The sequence below is a fragment of the Podarcis tiliguerta genome (genome assembly GCF_965153285.1).
Source record: "Podarcis tiliguerta genome assembly, chromosome: 9".
In the NCBI taxonomy this organism is placed as follows: Eukaryota; Metazoa; Chordata; class Lepidosauria; order Squamata; family Lacertidae; genus Podarcis; species Podarcis tiliguerta.
In genome coordinates, this window is record NC_139542.1 from 6,566,644 (window position 1) to 6,585,564 (window position 18,921).

Consider the following 18,921-nt stretch of genomic DNA (forward strand, 5'->3'; position numbering starts at 1 on the left):
AACTATGGGGTTGCAGTACTCAACTCACTTTCAGGCAGAGGGAGCCAGCGTTTGTCCACAGACAGCTTTCCGGGTCATGGGGCCAGCATGACTAAACCGCTTTTGGCGCAACAGTACACCGTGATGGAAAGCAGAGCACATGGAAACACCATTTTCCTTCCTGCCGCAGTGGTACCTATTTATCTACTTGCACTGGTGTGCTTTCGAACTGCTAGGTTGGCAGGAGCTGGGACAGAGCAATGGGAGCTCACCCCATTGAGGGATTTGAACCACCAACCTTCCAATTGGCAAGCCCAAGAGGCTCAGTGGTTTAGACCACAGGGCCAAGCAACAGGATAATAAACATTTAGAGGACAGATAAATTGAATCATTGCAGCAGGCCCCAGCATCCATATGACGTAGCTGGTAATAGTTGCTGGCTGGGGCTGATGGGAGCTGCAGTTCAATAACTTCTGGATGACAACATGTTGACCTGCACCATATGCTTTCTTCTGTAGATGATGTTGGACTACAACTCCCATCAGACCCAGCCATAATGTCCAATGGTCAGGGCTGATGGGATTTGTAGTACAGCAAATATCCAGAGGGCCAACCCAGCTTTACAGCATTCCTTGCTTTGATTATTAGACTCCTGTCCTAGAGGAATCAACACTTAAATTCTCATTTTTTCCCCTAGTTCTGTAAAAATCCTTAATTAGTTGAGCTCTGAAGTAGGAGAGCAAAAGTGTCTATTTATAGCAATTGTAGAATGGAGAGATAAAAACAAAATGAATTTGAAGCATGAATTTTGGAAGAAAGCATGAAGACTTAACTTTCAAAACACAGATTAAACAGGAAGGAAAGACCAGTTGCTATCAGAAATCCCCATTGCATTAAAAATTGTTTATCAACCAATTTTCCCCAAGGAAGCTTAAGGGATCTTTTTTTGCTTAAAGAGGTCAGCGGGAAATAACATGAAACAAGAACTGCTGAGTAAAGATGCTCAGAATTTAGAAATGCTTGGATCATAAAGGATAGATTGATTAAATCAGTAAAGATCTTGACTCCCATCTGCTTGCCTGCCAGAAGGAGAGCTAAAGAGCAAGCAGACAGTACCAGCCAATGCCCCCCCACCACCCCTTCCACCTCTATGATTCTCCAAGATTCCCCATCCCTCTCTCACTCCTTCCTACTGTTGGGATCCATTCCACCTTTTGCTGCAGACATGGGATTGTTGCGTGTCACAGGTCTGTTTACATTCCAGCACAGAGTGCTGGCGCAAGTGAAACTTCCGGTCTGTATAGCTGTTGTTTCTTCTCTTTCTCTCCGAGAAGAGAGCAAGGAGAGACAACATGTTTCTTTGTCCTGATTTATGTTTAATAAAATGGGAAGCGGGTGGCGCTGTGGGTTAAACCACAGGGCCTAGGGCTTGCTGATCAGAAGGTCGGCGGTTCGAATCCCTGCGACGGGGTGAGCTCCCGTTGCTCGGTCCCTGCTCCTGCCAACCTGCTCCCTTGGCCAATAAAGCGAGATGGGCGCCGCAACCCCAGAGTCGGCCACGACTGGACCTAATGGTCAGGGGTCCCTTTACCTTTTATGTTTAATAAATGCGTAGCTTAGTATGTATCTACAGCCTCAAGCCACTTCTGTTGCGCAGTATACACTGATGAGTAAAGTGTGCTCAAGTCTGCAAGCTTGAGTCGCTGATGTACGTCGGAGCCAGAGGTCGATGAATCAATGCAGAGCGAAGGCTGAGAGGGAGATGTGCCAGTTGGCTTTTTGACCCCTGGATGCCAACACCTACAGCATGGTTGTCGCGCCCCCTGCAGCACAGTGCCCAGGGCATCTGAGCAGGTTGTGCTACCCTAAAACCACCTCCGATTCAGGGAGGAGAAAAGTGTGGCAGCTCCCCCTGGCCAAGAAAGCAGAAAGGAGCATGCGAGCCTGAGTACTTGCTTTTCAGACATTTAAAAATGTAACTACCCCCACCCCATATCCTGTGGATATTTTAATAATTGATTTTATACTTGTAAACTGCTTAGAAGCCATTTTGGCATGTAAGTGCTATAATAACAATAGGAGTTGTCGAAGTCTAGCAGCATCTGGAGGGCATGCATATCACTGATGTACTTTCTAGAGGAAAGTGCCAGTTATGCATCCAGTGAAAACAATCACACAATTTAAAAAAGTAATATAGAATTCCCCCACCCCCACCCATACCTCAATTGCCCATGAATTTTGCAAGCTCATGTTGCAGTACAGCCAAGATTTGCTAGCTTAACAGTTATGTTTTCCTGCAAGTCTTATCTAATGTACAGGGAGAATAATGTTCTCTCTCTCTCTCTCTCTCTCTCTCTCACACACACAGACACACAGAGAGAGAGAGATAAACACAAAACACACACAGATAAACACAAAACACAACACAACACACGCACACACACATGCACACACACACATAAACACACACCCCTTGAAGGAGCAGCAGCTGTGGAAGTGACAAAGAATTTTAAGGATAAGATGAAAGGAATACGTTTATGTGTAAATTAATACCATTACCGTTCCCTTTTGGTGGTATCTTTCATCTTATGATCTAGATAATGGATAAACAAAGTAAGCCCAGGCAGTTGAGGAAGGTGAGACTTAAAGAAGTTGGGTTGAAAGGTGAAAAATACACAGTTCTTCATGCTCTTTTAAGCAATTTGCAGGCTCCCAAACTCCACAGTTCTGACATCAAGAAAGGATAGCAGGACCAGCCACTGCCTCAAGTCATACTATTTAGCATTTACAAATACCACCACCATAATGAACAAATCACAAAAGTGGCCAAATCTCTGTTCAGAATCCATATAGCCAACCAGTGATGGCAAACCATGTCTGAATTCTTGTGTGAGTCACCATGTGAGGGGGGAAATGGAGTTTCCAACCGTGGATTTCCCCCAGAAGGGAATTATGAATATGAGGGTCAAAGATACTAAATAATCCACCCTATTGTGTCAACTCACTGATTCTCTTCTCCAAATGTCACCAACGGTTTAATTGCTTACCCCCTTCTCCACTACCCAAGTAGGATGTAAGTCTAGCTTGGGGCATCTTATTCTTGAGGAAGCATTTGAAGAATGAATCATTGGTCACAGATTTGTGGCTAAGCACCCATCCCTCTGATTCAGCTCTGTAAAACCACCTCCCCATTCAGGGGTGGCTGAATGTGTCAATTTTGATTTCTCTATGTTTCCCATTTTCCTCATCTTAAGTTCAATTCTCCGCATTTCCACGTCAGTTTGCAACAGTTTGCAACCAAAATTTCTGCATTTTAGTGTGACTCTTCCCTGCTGTACACATTTTTTTGCAAAGCCATTTCCAGAACGCAATGCATATTTGTGTTGTATCTTCGCACAATGCATTTCTGTGCATATTACCACATTTGGTACTGCAAAGGAATCATGTGAAATTGAGGGATGACTGCACTGCTTTCTTTCTGGGGGTACGCATACCCCTAAACATTTTGTGAATCTTTGTACTTTTGTCCATTTAGTGTATTTGTTTTTCCCGATTTGAACTATAAAATGGTGATTTTCTTGAGTCAAAATGAGAGTATCCATAAACACTTTTTTAAGGAGAAAAAAAAAAGCACTGGATGGCTGTCTTTAGGTTCTCCTGTTGTTTTGGAAAGTGTAGGCAGAGTTAAATTCCTGAGTTAATTGTCTCTGCCATCCCAACATTCAAGTTGTCTTGGCAAATTAGGCTTTGAGAGATAGTATTTTGCTAAATTAGTCTGTACCACCTTAATTGCATAAACTTATTCTGGAGTTGCACACAGCTCCTCTTCCTTCTTGACCTGAAATTTCTACATAAGGTGTCACCAGCATCAACTGATCAAAAAGAGCATGAGTCTCCGATCTTGCATGGGCGGTTGTCCAGCCTCTGCACAAATCTGAAGACCTCAGGACAACGCGGCAGCAATGTGTTTCTGAAATGTGTGAGAATTTTCTCCTTGTGTCAGCAAAACCCTGATAGGAGGCTGTGCAAGTTCACACCTTAAATTTAAGCAGTGTAACTTTCTCTGTAGATCAACCCTGATTCTCCAAAGTGATGAAAACCTTCCCGTGATAAAGAGTCACAAAGTTCTATTGACTTCCAAAGTTGTTAAGGGTAATCAACACTCTCTTTCTTTCTTTCTTTCTTTCTTTAAAAAACAACAGCTCACAAAAAGGAGGACCTGGGTTTTAATGAACCCACCAAGTGTACATCAACTTTGTTTTTTTGCCCAACTGTTACAGGGGCATCTTTTTCTTAATGCACTAATTAGGAGAGAAAATAAGAGCCAGGTAGGATAAATGGCTGGTTTTACCTGTTAAGTGCAGTGTGTGTGTTGAAACAGGGAAGAGATGTTTCTGAAAAGATGTAGGCGGTAAAGCTGTCCATGGATCAGCAACTTTTGAGAGTAAAAATATAAATTTGTATTTCCAAAATACTTTGTTTTCTCATATCTTGTTAATAAGTTAAGTTCTGTTGTTCTGATCTATTAAGATCTGGAATGGAACTCTTAAATGGGGTGATGAACAAAGAGGGAATATTTTAGCTCAGTCTTCTTCCATAAAGAAGAAGAAGAAGAGTTTGGATTTGATATCCCGCCTTTCACTCCCTTTTAAGGAGTCTCAATGCGGCTAACATTCTCCTTTCCCTTCCTCCCCCACAACAAACACTCTGTGGGGTGAGTGGGGCTGAGAGACTTCAGAGAAGTGTGACTGGCCCAAGGTCACCCAGCAGCTGCAAGTGGAGGAGCGGAGACGCGAACCCGGTTCCCCAGATTACGAGACTACCGCTCTTAACCACTACACCATTCTGGCTCTACACCATACTGGCTACTACACCATAAAGTCTTTGGCTTAACCTCATAGGCTTTGGCTTAACTCATCCCACATTGGAACTAAGCTTAAATTGAGAGCCAGTGTGGTGTAGTGGTTAAGAGCGGTAGTCACGTAATCTGGGTAACCGGGTTCGCGTCTCCGCTCCTCCACATGCAGCTGCTGGGTGACCTTGGGCCAGTCACAGTCTCTCAGCCCCACTCACCTCACAGAGTGTTTGTTGTGGGGGAGGAAGGGAAAGGAGATTGTTAGCCGCTTTGAGACTCCTGAAGGGGAGTGAAAGGTGGGATATCAAATCCAAACTCTTCTTCTTCTTCTTAAATATGTGTAAATGAGGCATAGGGAACCTGTGGCCCTCCATATGTTGTTGGACTTCCATGAGTCACAGAAGGAGCAATGGTCAGGAATGATGGAAAATGTAGTTCATCAACATCTGGAGGGCCACAGGTTCCCCAGCCCTGGTGCAACTATGCTAAGAAATAGGCTGCCCCTATTACTCTTCCATTCTTAAGGAAATCAGCCCTGAGTGCTCACTGGAAGGACAGATCCTGAAGGCCACCTCATGAGAAGAGAAGACTCCCTGGAAAAGACCCTGATGTTGGGAAAGATGGGGACGACAGAGGACAAGATGGTTGGACAGTGTTCTCAAAGCTACCAGCATGAGTTTGACCAAACTGCGGGAGGCAGTGGAAGACAGGAGTGCCTGGCGTGCTCTGGTCCATGGGGTCGCGAAGAGTCGGACACAACTAAACGACTAAACAACAACATTACTCTTGCCTCTATCATCTTCCTATCATCTTATCACAGTCTCCACGTGTCCCCCTCCCCATAAATTAGATAGAAAGCTCTCCAGGTCAAGGCCTGCTACTGTTTTTATGCTGCTTTGTAAAGGGCCATGGGCATCTGGAATGATGATGATGTGTTAGCATTCTGTATTTTTCACTTCCCCAATTAATTTATATTTCCGTCAATCTGCTGATGCTAGATTCCACAGAGAAAGTGGGAAGGATGGAGGCAGGTTGTATGCTGGTGAACCGTGGATAGCAACAAGTGAGCAACTTGCTGCAACACAGGTTGGGAATAGACTGAGTCTTTTTAAGCCTCGGTCTCCAGCCTATCTCCTACAGGCTTCACCAGTGCTTTCTTCTTCTTCTTCTTCTAAAAAATGTTTAGAGGTACTGTTATTTTCCTACTCATATTGAAATACAGCCCCTCAATGAGGCCAAACCTGGATTCACAAAATGTATTATTATTATTATTATTATTATTATTATTATTATTTGATGGCAAACTGCCACATGCTGTGCCTTACTTGGATCTGTCTGGAGTCTTGGAAGCTTGACTACCCTACATTCTCCTACAAATGGAGCTTGTTTGGAGGTTCTAGCAGGGGAGTGCAGCTATCATATACCCTTGACTGAAGAACAGTACACTCCTTCTGTCTGGGATGATCGTCCTCTTCCACCAAGTGCGCAGCTTCGGGAGGGACACACATGGAGCAGTGAGGGAGGAAAAGGACACCTGCCTGGCCAGCCAAATCAGCTGAATCAACCTTGGCGATCAATGGGGTGACAGATGTCACAGCCAGACAGCCCTCACATCCAGATTCACAAAATGTTTAGGGGTATGCGTACCCCTGCTTTCCCCCAGAAAAAAAGCACTGGGCTCCACCCCCCTTCAGAGTCTTAATGGGCCATTCCTCTGACCTTACAATGTGGAATCTTCCTTCATTCCACAACCTCCCTTCTCTTTGCACTGCCAGACTGGTGATGTCTGGTGGGAGGCATCTACTTCTTCAGACTAGGAGGTAGGTGTTGGTGAGGGTCCAGGCTGCGGCCCTATAGGCCCCAGTACTCTTGGCTATCCCTCTGGGGGGCCCTGTACAACCTCCAAAGGCACAACACTCTCCCTATCTCCAGCAACCAGCTCTGAAACCCTGGTATCCCTGCAGTCTCTATGTGTCTGGATTACTGCTAGATTCAGGGCTTAACCTGGCCAGAGATGGGAAAGCTTTGGACTTCCAGACCCTAGTGGACTACAACTCCCATCATCCCAGATCACTGGCCATAATGCCTGGGGCTGAAGGGCGTTGGAGTCCAACAACATCTGGAGGGCCAAAGATTTCCTGTACCTGAGCTAGACCAGCCAGGTCCTTTAAGATTCCATCCATGATTCATTTCCCCTCGCCTGGCATTACAAATGATGGATTTTCTTTTACTCATAGTGAAAGTGCTGGTATTAATTTATGTTTCTCCTCACAGTAGCAAATAGAATTATCACTATTAATTGATAAACTGTGGCTTCCTGGTGTGTGTGTGTGTGTGTGTGTGTGTGTGTGTGTTTTCCTCTCCTTCTTCGGAAGCAAATACTTCAGGAACAAGCACTGAAGATCCCATCATTGGTGTGTGGTGGTTCCTCACACCTGTAACACATATTTTGCAGCTTTCTTTCTTGCTACCTTTCCGCAAACCTGCCGATGTGTCTTCCCACCTCTTCCTTTGGGGAAAAAAGTTCCATCTCACCGTCTGGCAGCCCAGCATCACATTTGAATGAGGTGTTCCACCTAGCTACTTCAGATCTCTTGCGCTTATTTCTATTGGATATCAAGTTGTAGACATTGGTTCCAATATGACTACCGTCATGGTCTCTAGAGCAGTGTGCAAATGGACTCTGGGAAATTCTCCATCATATTTGTGGGGAGAGAACTTGGGGAAGGAGAGGGGAGATGGACCATATCACCAAGTTTATCCAGGAGGAGGAAGAGAACCTCCCCATCTCTGGCATCCCCAGGCAGAGACCCATCTGAAATCCTGGAGAGCCTCTGGCAGTCAGTGTAGGCAATATAAACCTGGATGGACAACGAAGGATCTGAGTCAAAATAAGAATAGCTCTGTTGGGTTAAGCCAAAGCTCTGCCTACTCCAGCTTCCTGTTCTCATAATGACTAATTAAATGCCTATGGGCAGCCCACAAGTTGGAACTGAGCACTAAAGCAATCTCCCCACCTGCAGTTTCCAGCAATTTGCCTTCAAAGACATACTGCCTTCAACAGAGAAGGTAGAACACAGCAGTTGCAGCTAGTAGTCATTGATAGTATAAGGCGGTTTCCTCTGCTCCTGTTTTTCTTTGGGAGCTGGGCCCACCATTATCAGTAGCCATGGAAGGTAAAGGTAAAGGTACCCCTGCCTGTACGGGCCAGTCTTGACAGACTCTAGGGTTGTGCGCCCATTTCACTCAAAGAGGCCAAGGGCCAGCGCTGTCCGAAGACACTTCCGGGTCACGTGGCCAGCATGACATTGCTGCTCTGGCGAGCCAGAGCCGCACACGGAAACGCCGTTTACCTTCTCGCTAGTAAGCGGTCCCTATTTATCTACTTGCACCCAGGGGTACTTTCGAACTGCTAGGTTGGCAGGCGCTGGGACAGAACAGCAGGCGCGCACCCCGCCGCGGGGATTCGAACCGCCGACCTTTCGATCGGCAAGCCCTAGGCACTGAGGCTTTAACCCACAGCGCCACCCGCGTCCCTCCACAGCGCCACCCGCGTCCCTAGCCATGGAAGAGCTCCCTTCTTTTTTCTTCAGGTCTTTGTGTTTTTTTGCTCCCCCCCTGATCTTTTGTTCTCTTCATGTGACAATTGTTTTTGTGTGCAGTCCCAGGAGGGATGCACCTTGTGATCTTTCTCTCTGAAGAAAATTCTCACCTGCCTCACAAATTTGCATCTCTGTAACAGAAGGCGTAGAGGGCATTCAAGGTGCAAGATAGGCATTTGATTGCCTCTCTGTTACAAGAACAGAAGAAACTCAGGAAAATCCCAGGTCCACCCAGATACAACCAAGTCCAGAATCTCCCTGTGACATTATCTGAACAATCTCCATGCTAACGGTCAACAGTGAATAGCAGCTGCCTGTTATCCTCCCATCTCAAAGCACAATAAAGCGATTCTTTTTCTTTCTTTTACATATATATATAATTTTTATTTATTTTCCATTTGATATTATACATTCACATCATCATCATCCACTTTACCACTTTGGCTCTTTAGAGCCTATCGACTTCTTTCCCTCCCGCCTCATGGCTTTCAAAATTAACCTTTATATCATTGCATTTTGTACGCTTTCCAATTCTAATTACGCTCATTGCAAAATAACTCAAAAATTAAATAAAAGTAAAAAGATAGAAAAATTCTCATTACAAGTCTTCCGACAACCCTGCTAATGATGTTATTTGCTTTGAATAATCTTTCAGGTATCGTATAGATTTACTCCAGTTCTTTTGGAGTATTTGATCATGCTGGTTTCGGATTTTTCCTGTCAGCTTCGCCAGTTATGCAAAGTCATCTTCACCTGCCACTCTTTTGCACAACAAAGCGGTTCTTACTTGAGACTAAAGGAGATAATTTATAACAGTCAAGGCCTAGCAGCAAGCACTGGGTACTCTTGCAGAGACACTGCTCTTGTGCTCAGATCCTACTTGAAGGTTTCCCATGGAAATTTGGTTAGCTGCTGTGAGAACAGGATGTTGGACTAGATGGGCCATTGGCTGGATTCAGCATGACCTTCTAATGTTCTTATGAAGAGACATCAAGATTCCAAGGTACATGAGCAAGGCAAGAGAAACAGAATTGAACGGAAGCAAGGAAGATGTCCCAACAGCAGTGTGGTGTAGTGGTTAAGAGCGATAGACTCATAATCTGGGGAACCTGGTTCGTGTCTCCACTCCTCCACATGCAGCTGTTGGGTGACCTTGGGCCAGTCACACTTCTCTGAAGTCTCTCAGCCCCACTCACCTCACAGAGTGTTTGTTGTGGGGGAGGAAGGGAAAGGAGAATGTGAGCCGCTTTGAGACTCCTTCTGGTAGTGGTAAAGCGGGATATCAAATCCAAACTCTTCTCTTCTTTTAAAGATGAGGTGGGACCACCACACGTTCAAACATGCACTCCATCTGGGCAGCACCTAGTTCTCAGTAACAAGACAGTGTCCTGCCCCCTGACTCCATCTCCTGCTTTGCCCTTCTCACTGGCTACTTGAAGTCCCCAATGAGGCCCATGGGAGGGGCAATGAGGGGTTGGAAAAGGCAAATCTGTTGCGTGGCAATTCCTGCCCCCCCCCCACAGTTCGAATAAATAAAGACACCGGACACAAGAATTTACATTAATGGGCAAAAATGGCCACAACTTTATTGATTGCAGGTAAGAGCGGTATTGGCTTTAGGCATTGGCCCTATCAGACTAACCGGTATAAAACCGGGAAGGGTTAAGCACCAACAGGGGGAGCCCCCGAGATGCACATCCCTAGGCGCTCCCCGAGGGGTTACCACTCGGGAGCGCGCTTTAGGCCCTAGCCTCCGTAGGTTTCGGACAAGGCAACGCCCCCCGTAGTCCTTTATCAGGCTACCCTTCAACTTTGGGGGAGGTGATGGCGTTCCTCCCCCCCGACTCATTTGCAGGATAATACCCCTGCCAATGCCTAACTGCCAAACCAAGGTGTTGTGACGATTTGGCTATGAGGTAGGCGAAAAAACCAAGTGGCTTCAAAATACAGCCAAATGGAAAAAACTCCTACCAGGACCTTTGCGGTGACCAGCCGAAGCCCATAGCAAAGTCCAAATGCAAACCTAGAGGGTGGGTGGGTGGGAAACTGCAGCTGGCTGAAGGAAAAGAAAGGGGCGAGCACGGGCTGCCCTGACTTTAAATGACCTGACCTAACCCCGCCCCTGTCGCCAGCCGATTGGCTGGCGTCCTAAGAGATAATCCCTGGGATTCCCAAGTCCTGCGGGGCTGAGCTAGCCCCGTGAGGTGGTAGATGGGGCGTGAGCCCGCAACCCCCCCTCCTTATGTCGGGAGTGGCTTTCTTCCCCTCTTCAATGTCTCAAATCACAATGGGAGGACCTCCATCGCTGGGTGCCAGCCTTCAAGCACATCACCCTACAACCTAAGAACATAAGAAGAGTCTGCTGGATCAGGCCAATGACCCATAGAATCATAGAGTTGGAAGAGACCACAAGGGCCATCGAGTCCAACCCCCTGCCAAGCAGGAAACACCATCAGAGCACTCCTGACATATGGTTGCCAAGCCTCTGCTTAAAGACCTCCAAGGAAGGAGACTCCACTACACTCCTTGGCAGCAAATTCCACTGTCGAACAGCTCTTACTGTCAGGAAGTTCTTCCTAATGTTTAGGTGGAATCTTCTTTCTTGTAGTTTGGATCCATTGATCCATTGCATATAGACCAGCATCCTGTTTTCACAGTGGCCAACCGGGTGCCTGTGGGAAACTCACAAGCAGGATTCAGGCACAAGATCATTCTCCCTTCCAATGGTTTCCAGCAACTGGTATTCAGAAGCATTACTGCCTTCAGCTGTGTTGGAGAATAGCTATCATAGCTAGTAACTATCAATTCTCCTCATCTGCATGAATTTGTCTTCTTTTTTTTTTAAAGCCATCTATGTTGGTGGCCATCACTGCCTGCTGTGGGAATGAGTTTCATTGTTTAACTATACACTGTGTAAATAATGACTTTCTTTTATCTGCCCTGAACCTTCCCTACTTTTTCTTCCTCCAGCTCCTCTTCTATCTGGGGCTGCAAAACCATGCCTGATCCTGACATGTCTGAGGGGCCCATGACAGAGCACAGCTAATCATCTTTCCGGCTCATTGATAACCAATAGATGATCTGATCCTAGAAGGTCTTTTACACCTTGAGCTGTTACGAAGATGTGCTGTCGTTAAATGAGAAATAAATCCATTGAGCTCATTCTCAAGACATTTATTCATGATTTATTTGTCATAGCCATTTTTGTCTCTTTAAAAAACAACAACACAAAACCAAAATGGCTGAAAAGAGTGGAAAACAGCAGCACAATAACAAAACAGCAATTAAACGTAAATACTTTAAGACCTGACAGCATATAAAACATACATAAAGCCGCCATCCCCAATAAAACCAGCCATTAAATGTCTTGTGCAAAGAAAAGAGCTTCAGAGCCCTTCTGAAAACATGAAGTCTTGGAGGAGATCCCCAGGGAAGAGTTAGAGTTGCTTTCTTGCTGATTTTATGAAGCTTATTCAGCAAGGAAATATGTATCTTGGTGACTCCTCAACACACAGATGTATTCTGCTTTCTTTTTCTCTTATTATACTGATATCCCACCTTTTTTTAAGGAGCTCCAGGTCGCACACATGGTTCTCCCCCGTCCTTATTTAATCCCCACAACAACCCTGTGAGGTGGGTTAAACTGAAAGACAGTGACTGGCCCAAGATCGCCCAGTGAGCAGAGTGAGGATTCCATATTGTCTTCCATATCGTGGTTATTAATATTGTACATATGGAAGAAATGGAATGAATAAAAAAAGGCTCTTCTCCAGTCCAAAAATAGGGTTCAAAGGTTTTACTAACAGAACTTGCTCCAAAACAGACACTTAAAACAAAAAATGTTACATCCAAATACATACATTATATCATGTGCTTGGCCAAGCATAGGCAGAGCATCTTAGAAATATGAAATTACTTTGTCTAGAACTGAAATCAAAGTTCTCCCTCTCTCACACGCAGACTCCATTAGCCTGATGCTGTGTTGTCCTAGAGAGAGATTAAACACACATCCTTTCTCTTCCAATGTTTGAGAGAGAGAGAACTAAGACCAGCTCACACAAAATGGAGATTTACAACTGAATACTCCCCATGTGATTTAAAGTTAAACACCTCGTGTCAGAGTAGCAGAGATACATTCTAAGTTAATTATCAACCTGTTAGGCTCTCAGCAACTCCTTTGTTTAACTACTGCGGAAGTTTCCATGCTATGCATTTAGCAGTACACATAAAGAGTTGTTTTCCATTAAACAATTGTACTCAACATTCCAGGTTGTACTCTGACACTCTAACTGCTATGCCACACTGGCATATATTCTGCATTATCATTATGAATGACTCCATTTGGGGGAAAATTTAGAGGCATGGTGGCATCACCAATGCATTGCAAAAATGAGGACTTGATTTGCATTTGCTAATGCATATGTATAGAACTATCTCTCAACATAGAGAGTAAGACTGTGAGCAGGTGGCCTTTGTACTTGCTCAGTTTTCTATTCAAAGGCTTCCTACAGGTGGGCTGTTTCCACCACCACCACCACCGCTGCCACTTTCCTTTTTTATGGTTTTTTAAATCTTTAAACTGGACCTGGACCAGACATCCCTTCAAGCAGAACTGTCCTCTGAAACACCTTCTGATAAATGGCAGACACATAGCAACTGCCCTGGAGAGAGCCTATCAAGGGCTATTGTAAAACTTGCTGCACTGAGCTATGGTCAAATGTGTATTGACATGTGTGTGTGTTATTTGCATGGAAACAACACATCAGTGCCCATTAATCAAGCACTATGTATGTGAGTGATTGTGATCAGATCCATGCAAGCAAATGTATTGCCATCTACAATAGGGATAAATTGCGCATGCAAAATCATATCTGAAAATCCTGAAATGGGCCACAAATGAAGCATCTGATTTATTTATCCATCAGTACTATTTATTTATACTTCTTTCCCCTTTACTAGGGTGGGTTGCAACAATAAAATGTGCAATTAATGAGCAAAGAAAATGGGGAAGCCACAAAACAAGAAAAAGGGTTAAAACCATTCCATATATAAATTATATAAAAACAATTCAACATCTAAAAACATTCTGAGTACAGATGCAGGCTGGGATAATGCTCCATTTTAAAAGTATTGTTGAAAGAGAGAGATTTTCAGTACGTGCTGAAAAGACAGAAGAAGTGGCACCACATGCCTGATATTTAAGGGGAGGGAGTGCCTAAGGTATGTGCCACCACATGAAAAGCCTGATTCCTGGATCATACAGAATGGATCTCCTGATAAGTTGTTATTCGACGGAGGCCCTCTCCAGCAGACTACAGTGAGACTATCTTTAAGGTGAAGGATAGAAGATAAGGTAGTCAGAAGCTGGGGGGGGGGTGAGGGTAGTATCAAAACTGCTCTTTAGCTAGTGTTCATCTAGGTGTTTGCCATTCAGTTTCTGTGAGGGAAGGGGAAGTTGTCAGTTTGGCTGGCATCAGACTCCACACAGACCTATGGGGTCAGTGGCTTTTGGAATCAGGCTGAAGACTGGAAAGGCAAGCCAGGAAGCTGAGAGGCTAAGAAGAAGGGAGCCCCAAAATGTGGCAGCTGCAGTGAGGGTGTGTATTAAACCAACAGAGAAATGGAAAGCCATGGTACCAGTGGTAAAGTAGGTCTAAGGGAAAGAAGGATGGAGACAGGCAACTGGGATGAGAAGGGGCTAACAAGAAAGTTAGTCTTCCCACATCGAATTGAACTAATCAATGGTTCTTGCATGTAGGTGTGGGTGTTCTGAGATAACAAAGAGAGTGGGAGAAAATAAGGAAGATTTAAAAATATATTTCCAGCAGAGTTAATTCCTAGTTCATTTTCCCTTTCTCTTTGGCGTGGTGGTAAGAATCTGGACCAGAGGTTCCTTTTCCTTGGCAGCCCTGAAGTAAGACTTTCTATAAAGTTTTGTAGCACAATCTATTGTAACCAGATGATGCAATACCATTGCACCAAAAACAAGATCATAAGTGATTTATTATTTATGGAATGCAACTCATAAGGTTTTCTATAAAAGTTGCTACATTTTAATAAAAATCATGTTCTGAAAACACAACATATATACAGAGAGAGAGAGCGAGAGAGACAGAGAGAGAGAGAGGGAGAGGTGCCCAAAGTCTGAGTAGGGCATAAGTAATCCATGTTCAGGCATCTTGAGAACCTGGAATAGGTGAAAAGGGATTATGTAAGCTCATGTCTGCTCCTTAAGGTGGAATGGAAATGTCAACAAGATGCTGGTGCATTTTTTTATGAGGACTTCTGTTTCTACATACAAAATTATGTGGAAATGTGGAGAACTGAACTGGAGCTTGGAAAGGTGAAAAACCAAGGGGAACTACAATTGACAGCTTGGTACATCCCTACTAGCTTCCGTCCCTGGTTGTTTGCCCCCAGAAATAAGGGATTTTCTTTGGAACCAAAAATAGAGGCTATTAATTTTGGGGTCTGATCTCAAAGTCCAACATCTCTACACTTCCAGCCTTTGTGATTTATTTTAGTAATTAGCCATGGTAACGAAACATTGAGCCTCCAGACTCAATCGCAGCATACCCCTGGTTACAAGAAGCTGGGGCCCAGAAAATTAGGAAGAGCTCTCTCCATCATGCTCTGCTTTGCCAACTCCTTAAGGGGATTCTGGCTCAGTGGCTGTTCTGTAGCTCACATCATGCAGACCATTGTATTTCAAGTTTTAAGCTCTGCATTTGCTTTCTTTTTCTCAGATATTCATGCATGTCATCAGACTCCTTCACAACTGATAATTTATTAATTTAAAAAAATTAATATACCACTTGATTTTAGTCAAACCTCAAAGTGGTAGAATAATGTGGACTTTCAAAAATCTTCCTTGCCCAAATAGGAAGGAGGAAACCCCACCTAACCAGGGAGAGAAGAGCACTTTGAGTAATTCTAGAACATCTGTACTTTCAAAAGGCATTCTTTTGTGCATCTTAGTTTTGTGAGAGCACTCTCTCTCTCTCTCTCTCTCTCTCTCTGAGGGAGAGAGACCAGACCACAATGCTTCTCTTTCTCTCTTAAGAAACCTGACTTTGTGGAGTTGTTATAAATTTAAAAGAGAGTTGGGTGCTCTGGTGTGTCCTGTGAGCCACTTGGATGTAGCCTCTAGCAAGTTTCCGCCAAGGGAATTCAACTGTCAAGGTAAAAATGTTTGGCCAATTAAAATATACAGTGGTACCCTGTTTGCATACGTCTTGGTTTGCATATATTTTGGACTACAAAAACGTCAAACCCGGAAGTGCATGTCCCGGTTTGGAACCTTTTTTTGGATTACAACTCATTTTTTTTTATTATTATTATGAACAAAAAAAATTTTGGAGGCCCCATTGGCGAAAGCGCACCTTGGGTTACAACCAGTTTTGGCTTACAAACAGACCTCCGGAACGGATTATGGTTGTAAACCAAGGTACCATTGTATGCTGTTACATCTGCAGTGATCTATTTAAATATCCAGGGCATCACATGCAGTGGTTTTTTTAAAAAAAGGATTCATGAATGAGCACAAAGCTTGATGATCTCAGCCTCGACATTCAACTGCCAGTCATCAGGCATCGAGCAATCAAGTGCTGTGCGTCTCTGTGAGAATCAGTGCTCCATGTCATTCATTCATTCATTCATTCATAACATGTTTTTAGCCGCAGTTCCAGTATTTGCTCAAGGTGACATCCAAGAGTAAAAATAGGCTGCAATAAACCTAACATTTCAAGCAAACAAATTGTTCGTCAGACAATCAAAACATCCGTCGTGAAAAAATAAAATGCAGCAGAAAACGATCTCAGACAATGCTGGAAAAGGAATTAAATGCCTTTGGGGAGCATGGTGCAGTTGAAGAAGCTGAATGCATGCATATATGGATGGAGAAATAGCACGCACTGCTCACAGCCACATGTCACTTCTTATGGTTGCAAAGGCCAGGGGAACTGAGTTCCAGGACAGTATGACTATAATTTATTAATTGGAGAAGAAGAAGGTCAGGTTGCAGCAATTGAGGCCCTGAGCTATAAGTTGCATATAACCAGGGGTGGAGGAAGGGGGGTGCGGTGGGTGCGGGCTGCCCTGGGTGTCACCACTGGGGGGGGGCACAAAATGCCGGGCGGCACTCACAACAGGGCCTGCAGCGCACCCGAGCTGCAGGCCCTGTCATCAGTACCGCCCTCCTGGGAGTGACGTGGTGGCTTGGGCTCAGGCAGGCTCCGAGCTGCTCAAACGGTCTGCCCACTGCTTCCCCTCTGCTGTAGGGTGGCTGAGTGGAGGGAGGCAGGCAGACTCCAGAGGCCCCATGGGCACGCCGCCCCTAGCGCCTGAGTGGCTTCCTCTGCCGCTGCGTATAACCACGTATCCTTTGTAGGGATGTACCAAGCTGTCAATTGTAGTTCCTCTTGGTTTTTCACCTTTCCAAGCTCCAGTTCAGTTCTCCACATTTCCACGTCAGTTTGTATGTAGAAACAGAAGTCCTCATTAAAAAATGCACCAGCATCTTGTTGACATTTCCATTCCACCTTAAGGAGCAGACATGAGACTGTTGTCTTTGTCCATGGGGTTTTCTTGGCAGGGATACTGGAGTGGCTTGCCGGTTCCTGCTCCAGGTATGTATGGAAGTGAGAGCTGGACCATAAAGAAGGCTGATCGCCAAAGAATTGATGCTTTTGAATTATGGAGCTGGAGGAGACTCTTGAGAGTCCCATGGACTGCAAGAAGATCAAACCGATCCATTCTGAAGGAAATCAGCCCCGAGTGCTCACTGGAAGGACAGATCCTGAAGCTGAGATTCCAATACTTCGGCCACCTCAGGAGAAGAGAAGACTCCCTGGAAAAGACCCTGATGCTGGGAAAGATTGAGGGCAAAAGGAGAAGGGGACGACAGAGGACGAGATGGCTGGACAGTGTTTTTGAAGCTACCAACATGAGTTTGACCAAACTGCGGGAGGCAGTGGAAGACAGGAGTGCCTGGCGTGCTCTGGTCCACGAAGAGTCGGACACGACTAAATGACTAAACAACAACATGAGATTGTTGTGTGTCACATGTCCGTTTACATTCCAGCACAGTGTGCTGGGAACTTCCGTTTGTGTATAGCTTTTGCTGTTCTCTCCAAGAGGACATGAGAGAGAGAGAGACAACATGTTTCTTTGTTCTGATTAATGCTTAATAAATCTTTAGCTGTTAGAATGACTTCACAAGCCTCATGCCTACTTCTGTGTGCGCAGTACACTCTGCTAATTGCATGCCCTGGCTTTTGAAGTCCGGGTTGCTGAGTTACATTGGAGCATGGGCCAATGGAAGGAGACAGCACAGCTGGGGCTTATCAGCTGGCCTCCTGGCCCTCTGCATGTCGACACATCTAAGTGTGAATTTCTCTTATCATGCACATTTTTGCATGCAGAGCCACTTCCCCCATCCAATGCTTTTTGTTTGTTATTTTCACTAATACGTGCATATTTTTTTTGCACAATTTATCATAGTAGAAGCATAGTATCTGCACCGTACTATAGGCAGAGTGTAGCCATGGCTGGAGACAGAAATGCTTCTGAATGCAAGTTGCTGGAAAGCACAGGAGAGGGTGGTGTGCTCCGCTGCTGCTTACCAGCTTCTTACAGGCACCTGTTACGCTACTGTGAGAATAGGATGCTAGAGTACATGGGCCATTGGTCCAGGCTGGTTCTATGTCCTTAAGTCACTGCATAGCAACAGCCAGGAGTCTTCAAACAAGCACCACATTGCTCCTTGGTAATGTGGCACAGCCAGTCCTTACTCAAAGAGGGAGATTCCGTAAGCACTGATCAGCTGATTTGTGCTTATAGCAAACCCCCTGCACCTGCCAAAATGGCCTGCAGGAGTTGGAGGAGTTCAGGATCTAGCCCACTGGTCAAATCCTATTCCTCACATGCGGTGTATAGCAATGGGCAGTTCTCCTTGTTGTGCAGCAATAAAACTGCTGGCACACTTGCAAAGCTAAGCAGGGTCCAATATGGTTTCAGATTGGATGGGGGACCATGTGTTGAGATTTCCCGCATTTGCAGGGGGTTGGACTAGATGATTCTCAGGGCCCCTTCCAACTCTACAATTCTATGATTCTATGACCTGTCTTTAGGTGATGTTATTCCACCCACTACAGAGCAGCCCACTTTGCACAAATGAAATGGAAAAAGAGAGCTGTGTGTCTGACAGATTTTTCAATCTCTTTGTCAAGTTCACATCCAACTTTGGAAGAAAAAGTAGCCAGAGGTGAAGATCTGAATTCTCATCTCTTTCTCTCATCTAGCCATGCTGTTTGCGCTTTAATGATATTTTGGCTGAAAGGGAACAGATGAGTTCATGTATCTATTCTTTGGCTCTTCTTGGATTTTGTATCCAACTTTCTCTCTGAAAACACTCTTAGATCTGGCTTCGTTAAGAAGGCCTGCTTCAAAGGAAGCTATACATTTAAAAGTCCAGGTTTCCATTCT

General features: G+C 44.9%; 1 long non-coding RNA gene across 1 annotated transcript; it reads left to right on the forward strand.

Annotated features, from left to right (window-relative positions):
- Positions 1-6,610: 6,610 nt before the first annotated feature.
- LOC310657450 lies at positions 6,611-11,599 on the forward strand. The gene is made up of 2 exons (XR_014501785.1): positions 6,611-6,654; positions 11,407-11,599. It is a non-coding gene; the product is annotated as an uncharacterized lncRNA (long non-coding RNA).
- The last annotated feature ends 7,322 nt before the right edge of the window (positions 11,600-18,921 follow it).